We start from the raw sequence: 20008 nt of genomic DNA on the forward strand, positions 1-20008 counted from the left end.
GAAGCAGCTCAAATCACCAAGCTACTACCAACATGTTTGACTATTGGCACAATGTTTTTTTTTCTGAAATGTTGTAAACTTCCAAGCTATTCTGTCTAATCAGGCCACAGAATATTTGGTAACACTTTATTTGAAGGGGGGTGAATAAGACTGACATGACACGGTCATAAACATTACATAGCACATGACATGAACATCAATAAGCCTTCATGAATATTTATGACTGTTGTTATAAAGTGTCATTCGGTAAATCATGACACTTTTATGACAACAGTCATAAATATTCATGGAGAGTTATTGATGTTCATGACAGGTGTTATATAATGTTTATGACCGTGTCATGTCAGTCTTATTCACCCCCCTTCAAATAAAGTGTTACCGAATAGTTTCTCAAAAGCCTTGGAGATCTTATTTATTAACAACTGTAAGACATGAAATCTTTTACAATTGCTTTTTGGCAAATATTGTCATCCATAGGACCAAACTGTCATAGATGACCATATAGATGGTCAAGCCGTCTGCTCAGCAGACCACAAAAACTTTTAAAAACAGAACTTAAAACTTTGTGGTGTCTATGTGGTGTCTCAAAGTTGTGATGTAGTCACAGAATATTTGTGTTCAAAAACAATGTTACTGCCAGCTTAACTGGAGATCAAACTACATATGACAAACTATCAGATCAGCAGAAACGATATGGTGGAAAGTTGTTACCTTGCAGCCATTCTCCTTTGCATATCATTGAGATGCATGCTGAGCAGTAGTGTGAGTGATTTGGCACAAAATCAAACTGGACTGTAATAAAATAAATTTGATATAATTGCGCCATATGCACCTAGATTTACATTGAACCTGTTTGGACTGCTGTTTTTTAATCAGACATCATGACATTGTATAATTAAACTGAACTAAGTTGATTTAATTGACTGTAGTGAAAATGGCTAGATGCTGAACTGACTGTCATTTGGATGCAAAAGTGTACTGCATGAGTGAGGTAAGGATGAATGGATGAGGGAGAGGGAAGATAAAACATAAGGTTATGATGGGTAAACCATTAAACATGTGAAGTCTTAACAGCTGGTTAAACATGGTTGTCCCAGAATTTAAGTTGGCAAGTACATTTTGTCTTAAAAATGTTAGAATTGTGACAAGTTTTGTAAAAGTCAAGCTCTATTGACAAACTTCAGTCACTGTTTCCTACAGCAGGTTAAAAAATATATATTTGTGCATGCGTTTCATATATGAGATATTTTAACTCAGACCATAATTTTATCAAAATAACACAATGTAAAACAGAAGCTCATGATGGACAGGTTATGTCCTTAAGCCTAAAATGTTGAAAAAGATATTCAGATTTGCTTCATTGCATGACTGATCAAATTTCAGGACATGCACAGAGTATATTGACAGCTGTCATCTCATTCAAAGAGACGTAGCTGTAACCTAAGTGATTATTGAAAAGTGTATCAGTTGTATAAGGGACATATTTTTCATTTTGTAACCAAGTGATGGAGGATGATGTTACTCTGACACAGAATTGTGATGGATGTGCCATTTAAATGACAAGCGTCAGACGATGCCTGGAATGCATCATACATTTAGGTATTTGTAATTCAAATAACACTCCCACATATTGTAGTCAAACTTAGTTGTTTTACATATATATATATATATATATATATATATATATATATATATATATATATATGTGTGTGTGTGTGTGTGTGTGTGTGTGTGTGTGTGTGTCATGTAGTGAGATGTTTTCAGTTTAGAATTAATTTTTTATACAATATATTCCCTTTTGTGTTTCCATATGTACTTATCTGAATAAAGATGTAGACATCAAGCTAATGCAGCAAAGATTATTTTTTACTCTAATGGAATCATCACATCAGCAGCTGCAGATACTGAATCAGTCAGATGCTTTTCTTCTTTAACTATTAGTATTCAACTGCTGTTTATAGTTATGATAAAAAACTACATCAAAGTCTTGAATGGTAGGAATGAGGGAGGGCTGAACAAGCTCAGGGAAGGATGCAGGGGATGAATTCCAAAGACTTTAATTCATTCACACTCTCCTTTCCCTCACTGCACCATTGCAACTGGCTTCACAGAACCCACCTACACATTTTCCTGCACTGCGGCCTTTTGACACGTCGTAATCACATGCGCACAAACACACGCAAGCATGTGAGTTGAACAGCAGATGCGAACAGCACCCACATCAACACTAGAACCTCGAGAAACATGTGCAAACGTAGACACTAAAACATTATGTAACACATGCCAGCTTTTAAAAATCATTTCATATAATATCAGTTATATTTACAGCATAAGTACGGGTTCGAAGATTAGGTCCATCTGTGTGGAGAAACATGGGAGACACACAGTAAGTGAAACTGATGTGACAGACTGACAGACTGAAAATGGCCTGCAGGAATTTTCACAGCCCAAAGGATGATGATAGGCGACAGCAAAGCGGGGGCTTGTCTTTGAGAGATTCATGCACAGGGCGGAAGAAAATTAAATTTGAACAAGAGAGCATCATGATGAGACTATAAACACAAAAAAATTTAGATATATGTTGTGGTGGGAGTTTGTTTAAAAGGTTGTGCTGTGATGGACCGGCTGATAATTTCTAAACTGTTAGAAATTACTTTTTAAAAATATACTACACAGCTTCAGCCTGAATTTTGTTTTTTTTTCTAGTTTATGATTTTTTTTTTTAAAGAAAAATCAATTCTTTAATTTCATTTGTGTACATTTATCCAATAGGAACAAAATAATACAGTTAAAATACTGTCTATATATTATGTTATAATATTATTCCTTCATCAAACACATTCTCAGAGTGTCTGACTCATTCAGTGTACATTTAAGGAGTCCTTGAGTTTCCCACTCTAACACCCTAACAATCTCTAACACTTGCTCATGCAATGCACCCCGTATCAAATCGATACGGGGTGCATCCAGTACTGTTGGTGCATCCAGTACTGTTGGTGCATCCAGTACTTAATACCAGCCAAAGGAATAAACTATCACCCAGGTTTACTTGTGCGGCGGGACCAGTGTGATCAAAAATGGGCAACTTAAATTTAAAATCACTATTTTAATAAAGATAAAAATAGTGACCTTACCAAAGTTACCTTTAACTTTGTAAGTTAAAGGTAACTTACAAAGTTACCTTTAAGGCACACAGACCCGCTACAAACTGGCTGGGGACTGAAGCTCCCTAGCTTCAGTCCCCAGCCAGTCTCCTGACCCACAGAGCACTGCCCTTCACACACACACACACACGCACACACACACCCACACACACACACACACACACACACACCCCCCACACACACACACACACACACAGCTCCTCCAGACTAGCAGCAGCAATTAGCAAACACCTGGTGGAACCGCAGGTCTTCTGAGCTTATCATACAACCAACAACACTCCTTAATGGCATCAATGGAAGACATGTAGAAGCATTGTTGTGATAAGACACAACAATGAGTGTGCCAGAAATGGTATAAAGTTCTTAAAGAGACAAAGGCCAATTTCAAGGCATCAGACTGAGCTATGGGGGTAGGTACAAAACACCCTATCCCTAACATTCTTTGAAATGTGAGTTTTTTTCCCCTCACACCATAAATTTACATAAAATTTGGATTTAATGTTGGTATTTCAAACATTTTCTGTGCAAGGTTAAGCTACTGCAATAAGAGATTGCGTAAGTATTTTTTTATTTATTCAGCGAGCTTTGTATATCACACAACTGTAGAAATACCAGCACAGACAAAATGCAGCAGAAATAATAGAAATCCCACAACGAAAGCCCTTATCTATGATCAACCGTGAACCGCCTGGATGGAGGACCTGCAAAGCTAAGGCATCAGAAAAGATTTATCTCTGGAAAAAAACTCTGAAGTAAAACTTTGTCTGTATGTAACAGCGCATTTTAAATTTACTAGCCAGACCAAAGGGACCTTTCTGGTTCATAAGTGATGACAGAGACAAAGACAGTGTAAGATTTAAAATATTTACAATTGGCATTTGTTACTTCATGTATTGTTTTACTGCTCTTTCTTTTATCATGCAGTGATATGGACTCTCACCAGATGAGTTTACTGAAGCTTTGGGTTACAAAATCAAGACAGTCTGAATATTTCATCTTAGTTATTCCACCGAGCTAAAAGGAGGAATTTAAATGAATATTTCCTGTTCTTTTTTCTCCACTCCCTAAGTCACAACTTAGTGGTTGGTTGATATCAAAATGTGTTTTCGTTGTTTTGTTTGTCATACATTATAGCTTTTGTCAGTCACTCAGAAAGCCGTTTGAAATGGACTTGATGTGTTTAAAAGCTGCTGACTGAACAAAGGTTGACAGACTGATGGGATACTCTTGCTCATTGACCATTCTAAAACATCTACCGAACAAAAGCCCAAGAGCTTAAATGAGGCATAAAACTGTCAGAGTTGCTTCTTATCTACTGTCAAATGTCACATCAACCAGCCATAAGCATGGTAGATGACGCAAATTCTTTCAGAAAGCTTTATTTATTTAAGATCTACTATATTTATGAATGTATTTTGTTGGTAGAAACTAAAAGGCTAAAAAAATGTCCATGATAAAATAAGGAAAGTTCAGGAAATTCAATCCCATGTTTCTTTTTACTATCAGCTCTGTATCTTAATCTTCATCCTAGCATTCGGATTAGGATCCTCCAGGTTTAGGGAAAAAAATCTAATCGGCTCAGTGATCGGCAGCAAATTTTTATCAGAGGTGGTGCTGTATGTCTATGAATGAAAACACCAAACACAGAGACCTTGGATGTGTGTGTGTGGGGTGTGTGTGGGGGGTGGTATCTGGGTTGAAATGGCTGCTGTACAGAAATCCTATTGCAAAGTGAAATGGCAACAAGCCCTTCTGGCAAATTGAAAGAACGACCTAAACATTCACTTTGAAGTTTTCACAAGCAAGAAGCCATCATGACACCTTCAAAGGAGGTGGGTTTCCCCCCTTAAGGTTTTCCAGTGGATGTTAAAGACTGGTGCTCTGTATTGGTACAACTCAGGTCCTGTAAGTCTGTAGGGAGAAATACTGAATGATGACCATAGACTTGTAGCAGAAGGACAGCTTCTGATGCATTTATTGCCAGGGACCATTCATCTTATAAACCAATGTCTGCTGGAGTGTATGAGAGGGTTTTGTAAGAAGTCTTTATTCGCTGCTTTAAAAAAAATATGTTCATTGGTGCTGCTTTAATAAGCTGGTTTTAAGTTAAGTTGACATTTCTTTGAGCCACCGGAATAGGGGCTGCAGCCGAGGGAGTTTCCTTCACTTCGTTAGCTAAGGCTATATGCATAAAAGGTTATGTAGCTACACAGGTCCATGAGCTCAAGCTACTTGTCAAACAGATGCCTTTTGAAGTTCTATTTTGACCTTACATGCACATGACTGTGATGGAATTAGGTGAACTTTGATCATGTGAGACATTACATTGCATATCAATAGGTCATTTTAACTGCAAATACGTTCATTTTACAGTTCATGGAAATTTCCTTCTAATTTTTAACCCCCTTATTTATAACATGGTTATTTGGATTTAAAACTCTTATGATGATGAACTAATAAAGTCTGCAAGAGTCATTATCAGAATCCTTCAGAAATATCCATATGTGATGGATTGATTATTGTTCCAATCAATCAATCAATCAATCAATCAATCAATCAATCAATCAATCAATCAATCAATCAATCAATCAATCAATCAATCAATCAATCAATCAATCAATCAATCAATCAGTTTATTCACTCAATTTAACAAATTTCATCATTAATTTACAAACACATTCTCTTACAGCAGGAAGAAGAAAAGTGCAGTAGGAACCTGCCCCTTTCTCAGTAATTACAAAATCAGTTTTTCTTGACAGCATACATTAACTTAACAATATAAGTTAAAAACAATGTATCATTTTCCTCATTCTTAACTCAAAAGTGTGCTGGACTTAATCATTTTCTTATGAATTATTTTGAATTGGTTTAAAGTAAAGCATTTTTTTCACTCATCAAAAACGGTTTTATACACAGTTTTACTTTTGACATCTCACTTCCTTCTGTCATTTGTGTCACTTGAGCTTAAGACACAAACTTTTGCAATTTAATTGGCAATAATCTCTTTCTAACTTTAAATATAACTAAGGATTTTTAATTTAAACAAATCATTTAGCTTCAAGATATTTGCAGAAACAATTTATTTGCTTGTTCTCTAGCATCTATATAAACTTCTCATAGGTTTCTTTTCACTAACCAACATTTTGATGTGTAATGATGACTTGGAAAAATGTAATGTTTCAAAATGCTGTTTGATTTTTGTGTTTTTATGATGTAGAGCACTTAAATGCCTTAATGTTGGAATGTGCTATACAAATAAAATGCTAATTTTGTGTAACAAACAAAGGTTTGGTGTTGGCTTTATATGTATTGCCCCGTACCTTTATACAATAAGTCAAAAAGAGGAGCAAAGTAGGGAAAAAATATGCATAACTGGAATGAATCAAATCATCAGCTGATATTTCTAAATATGAATTTTTTTAATTTAAAACAGCTATGATAATTAAAGAAATCTTTAAGAATCAGACTGCAGAGGGTTTTTAGCAAGAAAGTAGGGTTTGCTCCACTTTTAAAAATGATAGAACACTTACTTCACTGTACTAAGCACATCCTGGACAAAAGGCAACACAAAGACTGGGAAAGAAAAATGCTTTAATACTAAGATCATAGATTTTCCAGTAATTGCACCATGCACCTGCTGCATCATGAGAAAAATAGAACTGGCTAAATAAAACATAAGAAGTAAAAGGAAAGGCTTGACTGTGAGCACCACTCGACCTTAAAACATTACAAAAAGAAAATATACAACCAAAGAAATTTTGACTTGACAGGACAGAACTGGAGCTGATTTTCCTGCAGACACAGTAGAGGGAACCAAAAACAACGGTTATGGAGTAAACCTTCCCACCTCAAAGATCAAAGAACTGCAGCCTCCAGTTTCAAAGCTATGTGCAGAAATCACTCAGTCACAGCAACATTTTCCACAAAGCCACAAACTTTTTGTCAAAAAAGAAAAAGATTTCTAAATGCAGTATAAACATAAATCCCTGGGTAGAGGTATTTTTTAAGTTCACTGTTCATCTGAAAATAAATGTGAGCGGATCAATCTCACATCCTGATCTCCATGCTTGCACATTCAGCCATGAACGTACAAAAAGCTTCCCATTAATCATGATGCACTGAATGAGCCCCCAGATCAATGTCTTTGTGTTGAATCATAACAGTAATAGGCAGCGAGATTAGGAAAAAAACTTCTGACACAGAAAGAGTTTAATGGTCCAGGAAATCTTTGTGGTCCATCTACCACAGATTCTTCCTAAAGCTGTGGCCACATTTTTTAAACATATTTTGCAAGACGGAATACATAAAAATCAGGTTTGCATGGTTACAAAATCTGAAATAAATGAAGCATTTTTTAAAATATATATTAATCAAGTCCTGTCATATCTATGCAGTGTATGTGTGTTGCTTTTGATGTGATTTCTATTTCATTAGGTGTGTCTAAATCTGTAGAAGTCAGGACATAATAAATCATGTTTGCTGTGATGTACTAGTTTCGTTTTTCCCAAAAACTTAATTATCATATAAACATCTAGGGATGGATGTTCACATGACAGTCTATTAGTGCCACCAAGTGTTTGAATAATTGTTAGGTTAATCTAACGGCAGGTCACACTCAGCACTGAAATAGTTTATTTTCTTTCTGGTATGCAAAAGAGAATAAACCTTCATGAGTGCAGACAGACTGTCTGCATAGCATGAGAGGAGATTAGAGGAAGTAATTATCATATCATTACAGTAACATTGGGTAAGAATCTGTGTATTTTCTGTCTCAGTGGTGCATGTGTGTGTGTCAACTATGCAACCTTCGTGACAATCTTTTGAGATGTACAAATATTTGTGGTACCATAGTTGATTTGGTGTAAATATTTTACATATTACACTGTCAGATGTATAGATTGTAATTTACTCAAGGTGTTTCATCTTTCATTATCATTTAAATGTAAGACAGACATGCAATAGTGTGAGGGGGTAAAAGTATTTATATTACTTAGAAACTTCATAGGAAGGTCAACATACTGGAAACTGTTTGCTTTTTGACAGAAGAAGAAAAATAAATAGACAAAATGACAACAGTTCATAATTTGGCTTCATGCAATATTTACTATAAGAAGACTGATATGCTGCTCTTTTTGCACATACTTACAACAATTGTCCTGAATTGCTCTGATTTGATGAACACCACCAATGAGTGAACACTGTAAGCCGTAAATACAGTATTAGACTACTGGAGCCAAGCTTTCTAGCTGCATGAGACGTCCAATCAAACCATAGTCTGCAGAGTGTGAACAATATGGGAGACTATAAATAAACCAGAATCAAACTGCCTGTCTGTTTTGAAACACAGAGCCCTGGCTGGGATCGAGCGAGCGTGTCCAATCCAGACCTCCAAAAATCTTTTGGAGGATAATGTGCAAGTTGAACATGAAAACAACGAGGAGCAATGAGTCACAAAGGAATGCTGACCAGTGGGATGTCGGTCAATGTACAAATATGACACTTATAAGCAAGACATTTGCTTACATAGCAATGTGTTTTCATCTTCAGAACTGCATCTATAATAACTTGGTTTACATATGTGGCATTCATGCATGCTCACAGTGGTGGTAGCTACCAGAATGTAGAAAGCAGCATAAATTTAAAATGGAGGGTAGAGGCTGAAAAGAGACAAAGCTGGGTGACATTTAAGGGTGACAAAAATCCCTTCGCTTGAGAGACAGATCGACAGTAAGTAACTGTTGCCACAGTGAAAAAGAGGAAGTGAGTTGCACACTGACACCAGGTATTCAATTACAGACTATTGTTCTGACTCCCACTCCCGGGAATACCAGCAAACATCAACCTGTCAACAGCAGGGTGGGAAAAATGTGCGTGTGTATGTGTGTGCGTTTGCAGTTTACAAATGGAAGTGGAAATAAAGGTGTGTGTCGGTGGGAGACTAAAATCTCTCACGTTAACTTAGTCAGTATCCGCGGTGAGCCTGGCCTGAGGCAAGCCCCGCAGAAATGGGGGAATAAATGACAGGCTCCATCTCACGGCGAACACCTACATCAGTCAAGCTTTCATTAGCTCAACCGAGAGCTGTGAAAAGACAGTGAATGAAGTCAAAGACTAAAAAGTGACAGGACAGCGCACAAGAATAGATGCAAGCTTAAAAATAGGATGACAAAGACAGACAGAGACAAAGACGACTGACAAAAAGGATAAAAAAATGAGACGTGAGGGTGGTAGGGATAATGAAGTTTAAATTATGATGATACACCAAAATCCCACTTCAAACTCTTCACTCTGGTGAGATGTCTCGGTCCCTATGTTATCCTTGGTCTTTGTTCGCATGAGTGGTTCCCTTCATTCATAATACCGTAATAATATTAACAATGAAATGTTAGGAAGAAGAAGTACCCCACTTTTGGAAAGCTGAGTTCGCCAGACTTGTACAACCATGAAATCACTTAAACAGAACCTGTCTGACTACATGAAGTAATCTGAAAGATCTCAGAAAGCATCGTCAAGTCCCGATATAAAAAAAATAAACAAAAGATGGGCAAGGAGACTCACTGATACCAGTCTGGTAATGATTTGATCATAATATTTAAGGCTTTGGGAAAAAGAAAGCAGGGAAAAGTGGTAAAAGTCTTGTGCCAACAGAAAGCAGTGGTCTCTGCCTCAGCCTAAGGACTTCAAGCATCTTGGTGTCATGTTCTATGGGTAGCTGGACGCAGGAGCTGCTGCTCCACTCTGTGTGGTGAAGAAACAGCTCAGCCATAAAAGTGGATCTTTCTGACTTATGGGTCAGTCCATGTTCTGTCCTTCAACTTTGACCATGAAATATAGATTATGATGATAGAATGAGATTCTAGATACAGGCAGCTGGAATGAGCTTTCTCTTAAGAGCTGTCAGGTTTAGAGATAGAGTCATCTGGGCTTGGAGTAGAGCTGCAATTCTGCATCACCAGGGGTCGAGCATCTGATCACGAGGCTTCCTGGACACAATAAGGCACCAAAACTTTAGCTTTATTTGTCTCTTTTGTCACTTCGAGTGGAGGAAAACCCAGGTGGAGGAGATCTGTCTCATAACACACTGTCCCGACATGGTGACAGTTTGAATAAATATGTAAAAAATGATTCTTGATAAAAGTTACTGCAACTTTTGAACCAGCATTTAGCAGCAGAGCAGTGCCAGAAAAATATGTAGTGTTATTCTTAAACCTGTCAGTGGTTTTAGTGTTGTGAGTAATTACTGTGTTGAATACATATTGATATATCTGGTTCTGTCAGACAGCAGTACTTGGTTCACTGTCAGTGACAAATGTAGCTAAATGGAAAAGCTGTGCTACCATGGGGTTCCAGCTTTATTCTCCCCTGGAAACAACCACATCAGAAATAAAGATTTTATTTCTCTGCCACATAAAGAAAGTTTAGAATTATGCTTTCAAAGCTGTTATTATGATGTCATTTATTACAGAAAAAAATAACTTACGTAGGATGCTCGTGTACCAACTTGCTTTCACTTAGCTTTTATAAAATTAGTAAGAAAATGACACCATATTAGGTCAAAAATAGATTAATAGGGGTCGTTTAAAAAAAGGCACACATTATAACATGAAATGTGTCGACTTTTTTGTATGAAAATGCTGAAAATTAGATTCAAGTTACAATCACAAACGGTTATAAGTATAAAGAGCCAGTTATTTTGTTTATGAGTTAAAAGCAAATTTCAAAATGGTATTTTCTCATTTGTAGTTGTTCTGACTTTTGACCTTATCTAGAAATTAGAAATGGTAAAATTACATAAACTGCTGCTGGTGTTGGTTAACATGTACTTTAGAAAATCTCCAAACATTCCCTTCAGTCTGTCCATTGACTTGTATATAAGGGCTTTGGGGGTATAAGCCTTCAGTAAAAACATCCAAGGACGTTCTTTATTGAATCCTAACAGCAAGTAGTAAGATCAGTACTTCCCATCATGCTGCAAAGACCCGTGTTGTTCTGTTTGTTAAAGGTTAAGTAGACAAACACAATTGTCAACAAAAAAACAATTCAAGATCAGATACTTTATATTTTGCTTAACAACATAGCAGCCTTCTTGTTAATTCTAAATTAAATCCTGATTCATCCTTTCCCTCCAGGAGGTTACATTGCTTTGTTTCACAAACTTCCCAAATCTTACTTAACACAAATTATCACTTAAGTGAATTTTCTTCCCTTATATTGCTTAACAATGCAGATAATGTTGTAGAACGGAAAAAAACAACCAAAAACATTTGTTTTGGTGAGATGGCAGGATGATGGTACAATTTAGTTCAGCAGCCAAGGTTGGGAAAATGAACAATTTAGCTGCTGAAATCTCTTTGCAGATAATGGAATAATCCATCACCTTTGCTCTCTCTCTTCATCGTCGTCTCTCTCTCTCCCTCTCTATATCTTTTTCTCTAGCTGTCTCTTCCTCTCTCTCTCATTAATTGGATCAGGCCCCAGAAATAGACTTGACAAAGCAAGCATAGATAAGAGGTTGAATTGTGTAGCATGTAACACATCAAACAATTATTAAAGCAGTAAATTCAGAGATATTGTTATGTTTTTTTTTCTTAATATACAGTTAGCCAAGTCTGGTTTGCTGCTTTGTATTCATTTTTTAACTAATTGGTCAAATATTCAACATTTTTGTTAAAATCGATATTCAAGATTTTTGAGTTTTATTTTTTTAGTAAACGTCTTGCTTCTTTTGGTGATTTGAAATGTTATTTTTTAGTTAACACAGTTTTTGCCATACTGGTCTCAGCTACTTATGTTGTGTCTCTGCTCACACCTGCTGCAGGTTTGGTTCACACCACCTGCAACTAGTCAGCTGTCATTCTTCCTCTGTACGTTATATTTCATGTTCTGCCTTTGTTCACTGTGAGATTGGTGTGCCTCTTCTGGCTGTCATCCTGTCAAATTTATTTGTACCTTCAACTTTTTTTCTCTTTGATTTTTTTCTCTTACAGCAGCATCTTTGTTCTCCCTCTTTAAAAAGCCCAACAGTATCTCCTCCACCTGCTTCCTGCTTTTGAAGCATCCATTTGGGTCTTTCACCCAGATATTCAGTGTCACACATGTGATTAAAGTAAAAAATAAATTGTCAACAATTTATTCAATAGAAGGGGGAGATGATTAATAATTAACTATATTTAAAAAGGTAAATATCTTGGGCTGCCATATCAAAGGGATCATTAAGTTGGTGATTTGGTTGCTTCTGAAGTGCCAGACATTTTATTTTACTTTTCTTCAACGTCTGCAGACCTGGTCTAAGAAACAGAGAAATAAAAGCATTTCTGGTGAATAATATTTTTATGTCTTACTTAATAGAAGAAAATTACATAAAAATTTAGTTTTTACATGCAGATTGTGCATCAGTTCTCCTACTACACTCTACCAGAAGGAACTAAATAGACCAGCAGTGATGCTATCTTACCTAAAGTACCCTACTCTACATCAAGTGCGCATGTACCCCTGTTATCTTCAGAAAAGTCATCCACACAAACATTGTTTTTCCACAAAGATGTTTATAAGACAAGCAGAAGACGTTTACATTTGATGAAGAATATACTACTCCCATGGCACTTCTCTGCTGTAGACAGGCGCCTATTTCAATAATTATTTTCACTTTGACACCATGCATATTTCCCTGTAGGGCAGGTTCACAACAGTCTCATATCAGTTGTAACCCTGATTTCAAATCAGATGCTCTCCACACTGACCGGATTCTTTGTTTTTCTTTGTAAGTCTATGCTCCTCTTCCTCTTTGCTAATCTGAATGGAATCACACAATGAACTGGAGCTACCATTTGCTCTAGCATTAGCAGCATTTACAGCAACAAACATTGTACTGTATTTGAACTGTTTCTGACTGCCTGCAGCCTGAACATTGGTAACTGTTGAATCAAAAAATGAAAAAAATGAAAAACCTACTTGACCAAAACTTTTCATGCAAACAAGAGTCCACAGTTAAATGAACAGATCAGAATGACCCAAAGTGCCCCTGGTGTGCTGTTTGTATTTCTCGTGAACAACAAAGAGAGAATCTGGGTGTTTTCCCTCCACATCTGGTTTAGACTCAGCAAGTTGTTGTTCAGTTTCTGATATTCAGGCTTGTGGTGAGATGTACACACTGGTCAAAAAACAAAAAGACCAGAAAAACTCTCTGTTAATAAAAAGGTTTACAATCTATTAAAGTACTCCAGGTGAGGACTACATGTGTTGTAGACGACATCAGTGCACCAACCTTTGTTAATGTAAAAGCAGATTCCACCTCCTCTCTTTTTCCCCTGAGAGCTCGGGGCTGAGGTGGAAGTGTGCGGTCCAGGGTAAGGTAAGGTAAGGCAATTTTATTTATATAGCACATTTTCAGCAACAAGGCAATTCAAAGTGCTTTACATGGTGTGTTCTCTGAAATAAAACACTTATTGGAGATGTTGAACAGAGAGAAAACAGTACATAAAAAAACAGAAAATAAATGGAACGATTTGTACCAACACGAAATCTCTAATCTACAAAAATGAACATAAAACATAAAATAAAATAAAAAATATGGGATAAAATGTTAAATAATAGCAGGCAATAGAGGCACTTTGAGACATTTTGCACCCCAGTAAAACAGAGCAGAAAAAACGACTTTTAGCTTTGAAATCTTTTGTGATCCCCAGTGTCACTTCATCTCAGCAGTCTCTAAACACAGCACCTCTGCAGTGGTGAAAAAAGTATTTAAGGATTATTTTGAAAGCTGTTATGCAATTTTATTTTCAGTATAAATACTGTTACAAGTATGTTCTCAATGTTCTCGTATATCACAAGGACAAAAACAACACAATGTTTAAGTGAAAAGGCAAATTTTTAAATTTAGGTATCGTATTGTATCAGAACAATAATGTCTAATTGTAGGGTAAAAGTGTTCCCATCTCAGGTATACACTTTTTTTTGCAGTGGTGAATGAAGTAACCACTGTGGGATTGTGTTTTTATAATTTTTAGATATTTGTCTTTCCAGAAATGTATATTCTCCAGTGAGACTGACTATAAGACAGCAAGAGACAGAAAAATAATCTTATCATTCAACAAATTGTCAGGAAACTTTTAGAAATACACCTGTAATTGCATAAAACAGATTATTTTTGCTTTTAACCTATTAAAGCTAGAAAAGGATAGTGATATTTCAATATTTTATTTCTTAATTATTGAAAGAGCCCTTGCTTAGTTTTTTCTTCACTGCATCTTCAACAGCACTACAATCTTTAGGCAAAGTATCATAGTGTATCTGGGCTCTGTCATCATGCAAACAAGCAAATGTAATCAAAGGCACTTCTGAAGAAGAGGAGTTGATTTAATAATCAAGAAGAGATTGCTCTGTGGACAAGAAAAGAGACTAAGGAGTACACATTCAAGGAAAGCTCTGTGGTTGTGTGTCGCTAAATAGATGGAACAGAGCAAACAGAAGGAGGGAGAAAGCAAGACCTGAGGGATGCAAAGGTGTGTCGGGCAAATCAGGCTTAGAGGGGGAGGAGAGGATACCAGGATCAAGGACTGAACATAGGAGGAGAGGAAAATATGGAGGTTAGGGTGAGGGAGAAGGTGAGTGTCAAGGAGTTGGAAGTCATTATCTTCCTTCATGATGTTACAGGAGTCTGTTTAGCTCAATGCTGTCAAGATTTATCAGTCAACAGCAAAGGAAACAGCAGGATTTTTCATTGTGTCTTCAGAGGATTGACAAGTAGGCGTACGAAGCAGCAATATATATACAGTAAGTATTATGGCTGATGCTTATAGTCTGGGTACTATCTGACGGATGGCTGGCAGATTCCATTCCAAACAGGAGCAGATCAATTTTTTTGACAGTTTTCTGTGGAGGAGCATTGCCTTTGCAACAACACAAACTTCTGGGTAAACTGGCCAAAAGAAACTCAGCTGTGTTTTCTGTGGAAATAGATGTCCCTAACTGCTTCAAGCTGCAGTATGTCACTTTAAAAAAAAATTAAAAAAGATTTTTTACATATCTGTTAAAGTTATCCTTATGTCGTGACATTATAATATAAGACAGATGAAATGTGAAAAAATTGAGCTCCTCTGAAATAAACAATTGAGAGCAAAGAGGAGAGTCTTAACGAGGTTAATCAGGGTCAAAGCCCCTGTCCTGCTTTCTGCTGCACTACAGCTGGTTCACTATGACATAGCCTGCAACGATGGCTAAGGCTAGTTAGCATGGGTAACCGATGATGACGGGTAAACAGTGCCGACAGTTTTAACAGATATGGAAAAAACATATTTTTGTAAAAGTTGCAAAAATATTCATCATTAGTGACTCAAGAGCAAGAAAATATTACACATTGTTCTGCCCAGTTTATCCAGTTTTGTGGTATTTATTACCCAGGCTTACAGTCTCTTAGACGTAATGCAACATTAAACACAAAAAATGGATTAAACCCCTAAAGTTTTATCCATTAAAACTTGAATTTGAAGCTTTCCCTCATACACTTAAAGTGAATATAAATAACATAAATTAATCAGAATGTTTTTTTTTTAATCAATTCATCATTTAGACTAAGTGTTTAGTTCAAACTTTTTACAGCAGCAGTTTGCTTTTTGCCATTAGTTGGCACTCCAAGTTCTGAGTTCATAAAACACATCCATTGTCGGGGTTTTTAACAGTAATCTCAACAAACAGCAAGTCTGAGGTACTTCTTTGTGTCACAACAGCATTTAGTATTCATGATTATTGATTATTCTCTACTACAAAGGGACAGTACAGGTTGGGACTGGTTGCATTAAATCACAACAGTTATTAAAGAAACAAGCAAAACAAAGTGAAGCAGGTTTTAATCTGAGCTGAAATCAAGGCTTATTCTTTCCAGGACTCTGTCACAATATTGCAAATCTCCCTTATGTTTCTATGTCATGTGAGAATTTGAAACTTCAAGGAAATAACATTGTAATGTTATAGCACTCATAATTTAATAGACTGTAATTTAGTCTATTTAAAAATAAAAATCACATCACCTTTTGGGAATGTGAATTGAATTTGATTTTGTTGAAACTCTCAGGAAGCTGATATGGTGGAGCTCAGCTGCAGCACAGAGTCCCTCTACATCGAGCCAGGAGGAACAGACTAAACTTTGACATACATGTGCTGTGGTGATCTGCTCTTGGTCAAACTAAATCACTTCAATTAGGGTGATTCTAGAAAGGGCTTGAAATACTGGAGAAAAAAATCAGAGAAAATGAAAAAATTAGGGTTTTGTTTAAGATAAAACGTCAGTGTCATCCTGAAACTCGTTTCCATGTTTATTGTCCAAAATATTTCTTGAAGCTAAAGTTAATTTCTACTAAGGATATTGTCATATAACACAAGTCTCACTTAACCCAGCATTTAGCGTAACAGCAGATTGAACATATTAGTATTTTTTGTTCAAATATGGCTTTTTCTTCCTGCCACCTTAGAGGCTTATGCTTCATGAGATCTACTGAATCAGCCCATGCAGCTGATCTTGCTGCCAAGATTTGATAATACCAATCACTACACTTTGCATGCAGTGCCAATGGTTTTGTCTGTGCTGTTGAAATTATTTCACTCACTACGTTCCACATTTTCCTGCTTTCTCGTGTGAAAATGTTGTGGGCAAACAAACCCGAGGTGCTACAGTCTAACCACACTGATAGTTAAAGTGTAACATGTTTAAAATTTGCCTGAAGCACAAACATTCCCACGAACATCAGCACAGACATTAAAATAAATAAACATGTTCAGGCAGGCATCTGTGGTTTAGCAGATGTTGAAAATGGGAACACAGCTGTGTCACACCCTTCCCCCTTCAACATGCTGGAGTTTTTCTATTGTTTTACACAGATTTTGCAAGCCCTACATTTTTTAATTATCTGTTTACTTTACACCGGGCTTAACTTTCTGCATTAGACCTTCGTTACATGTTCACCAAAACAAGATATTTCATGATTCCTTCGTCTTATTTCTGCCTTCTACTGTCGAGCTTGTTAAATCCTCATCCTCATGTTACTCCCACAACACATTTTGCCCCTCTTGTTTTGTCTTTGTACATTTGTTTTTTGTGTGTAAGGGGCTTCAGTGTCTTGTTCTCAGCTTATCGCACTGGATTCAGGAAGCGATGGAGAGGCTAAAGATGCAAAATGTGCGGGCAGACAACATAGCAGGCTGAGAGATGGTAAGCTGCTTTTTGTTTTACTGGAAAGAAAAGAAAAATTGAGGGTACAAGAAAAAGAACTAGTGGGTTCAAAATTGCAAAAAAGCATATAGCTTGCCTCATATCTCCATGCTCTTGCCTCATAGTTACTGTTTCTGCTTCTTTTTTATGGCAGACAAATTGGTACTGCATTTGGTTTGCTGAAATACTTTTTCTTTCTTTTCAGCACTGGGATGATGATAAACCCAGCAAATATAAAAGTTTTGCTTCCTACCTCTTTAAACAAATACCTCTGAACTAATCCATTGCCTGTACTGTAGATGATGAAGGTATTGAGAGTTTTTTTTCTAATCAAAACCTGGAGCTATAGGATTCAACAGCCTCTGAATTTGAGGGAATGCTCTTTATCTGGTTATTTCTCTAACTTATTCTGGCTGTGCTTGATCATGTGTGCTGTGCAAGTACGATGTCCCTTTAAACATCATCAGTGGATTTATTTGTGGCCCATTACAGCCAAAGGCATGCGATCTGTGACATAGCTGAAATTGCATTTTCTTCTCAATTGCCCTCAGACAGTCGTGGCTGTAAATGTAGGAATTCATTATTGCATGACTTTCATTGATGATGTTTTTGCAAAGAAAAAAATCAAGCTGGACAAAGAAACAAAATAATACTATATGTAGGCCTTGAGTAGAGCACACAATAAGTCCTCCTTATATGAATCTAAAACTTTTGACAGACTGAAGCCCTGTGAATGACTCTAGGCACTGAACACCATTATTAGCCCAATTACTGTGCTAGATGGGAACAGGGCAAACAGACTCAGCACGACAGCAAGACTGAACAGCAAAAGTGACACCTCAGGGAATTCATTTACAAAAAAATATTGCCAAAATCATGAAGTAGATTTTTTTTTCTTCTGCCTTATATGGGAGAAAATAGTTGGCAGCGGGGAGGGAAGTCTGCAAAAGATGTGAAGGAATTCTTATTTGTGTTAATAATTCTTTTTTTTTTTTAGTATTTTTAGTAAGAGTTTCTTTGACTTGACACACCAATTTGCATTGAAAATCTTTATTTTAGCTTTTATACTAAAGTGAAAGATGATGGCTCTTTTATGTTGGCAGGGATTTCCTGCTGTGCTTTGGAGAATTTATCTAAATACCCAAAATTGAAGTTTATTGTTTAAATTTTGACCTTCATAGAAACATTTTGTTGTGTTAATTTAGCTTTCCCTAAATTCTATGCTTTCCAACAATTCAGCTATTGTTATGTGGATTCCTCTTTTATATTAAAATTAAAAGTCAGGTATGGTTTTAACCTTATTTGTATATTAAGTCTATGTCCCTGTTCTTCTCTCTGAATATCTCTGTCACTCAGTGATAAAACCTGATCTTATCAGTTTAAATAATCAATAAAGATGCCACTGATCCCCAATAAAAAGTTTCCAACGGCTCTGTTCAAATAAAAATAAATAAATAAATAGAGAGTAGAGAGCAGAAATGATAAAATGCTCTCATTACAGTTTTCTTAAGGAAAGTGAAAGAGATACCAATATGTGTGGCAATTATGGTTTTGTGAGAACAACTAAATGCATGTACTGAAATTAAAGGTTTTAATTATACTACTGCAGTACAAGAAGGTTGAATGTGAAAGCTTTTTTATATAATTTTATTGGGTGCTAATGAAGGTGGAGGGTGTGGGTGCAACTCCTAATTTTAAATACATAAATACACATAAAAATGTTTGGATTTCAAGGGACAAGTAATATTTAGAGCACCAACATCACTGACAATAACAAGTGCTAATCTAAAATGGGATATCTTTAGTCAGGAGATTAATTGTTTTTGATCTTTTCTTTTCACCCGTTTTGTTTTTGGTTGCTTTTATTTTATGACAAAGCTGGATAAGGATTGTGTGGATTTTTTAGAATCACAATCTCTTTTTGTATGTATATATAACAGTAAGATTGATTTAGATAATTTTATAAGATGCACACATGCAGACTAACCGGTTCTGGTGTTTATAATTTCTTTATTTCACACTGCTTGACACCCTTTGGTTTGTAGCTTGTTTCGTGCCACTGCTGTGTTTGTATTGGATAAAGGGTCGTCTGTGTGGAGCAGAATAAACTCCCTCCACTCGAGTGACATCTGCCACCCTTTCTTTGCGATGCAGCCAGACACTCTTGAAATGAAATGCTCCTTGAAGGCTTAGAAAACCATCAGATGGGAACAGAGGCAGCCAAATGGCTGTAACATAAACCAAGGCAATTCTACCAATTTTTTAAACATAATAAATAGAGCACTTTTGCTCTAGGATTTTACGTCTAGTGTTCACCTTCCCACCTGCACATGCATGTACTGTTAAATAAATGCTAACTGTGAAATTCCTCTCCAAGCTCAGCTGCTTGAGATATGATTTGAATAAGTTTTGATTTCTTTTTCTATTTGCTGCCTGATCCAATTTTCTCTTTCTGTGAAGGTCTTGCACATTGTGGCATACCTCACAGCCTACTTCATTGCTCAGGTTCCCAGTCTATTACATTCAAAGCCATTCCCAGCTTGAGAAATTTTAATTCCAAGATTTACCCTGAGTTGTGCATTTGTATGTGCCATCCTTTATTATGGTAACAGGAAAGATTTATATATTCCCTCTTTGC

The sequence above is a fragment of the Poecilia mexicana genome, unplaced genomic scaffold (assembly GCF_051168715.1).
Source record: "Poecilia mexicana isolate PSO_F unplaced genomic scaffold, ASM5116871v1 scaffold_14, whole genome shotgun sequence".
In the NCBI taxonomy this organism is placed as follows: domain Eukaryota; kingdom Metazoa; phylum Chordata; class Actinopteri; order Cyprinodontiformes; family Poeciliidae; genus Poecilia; species Poecilia mexicana.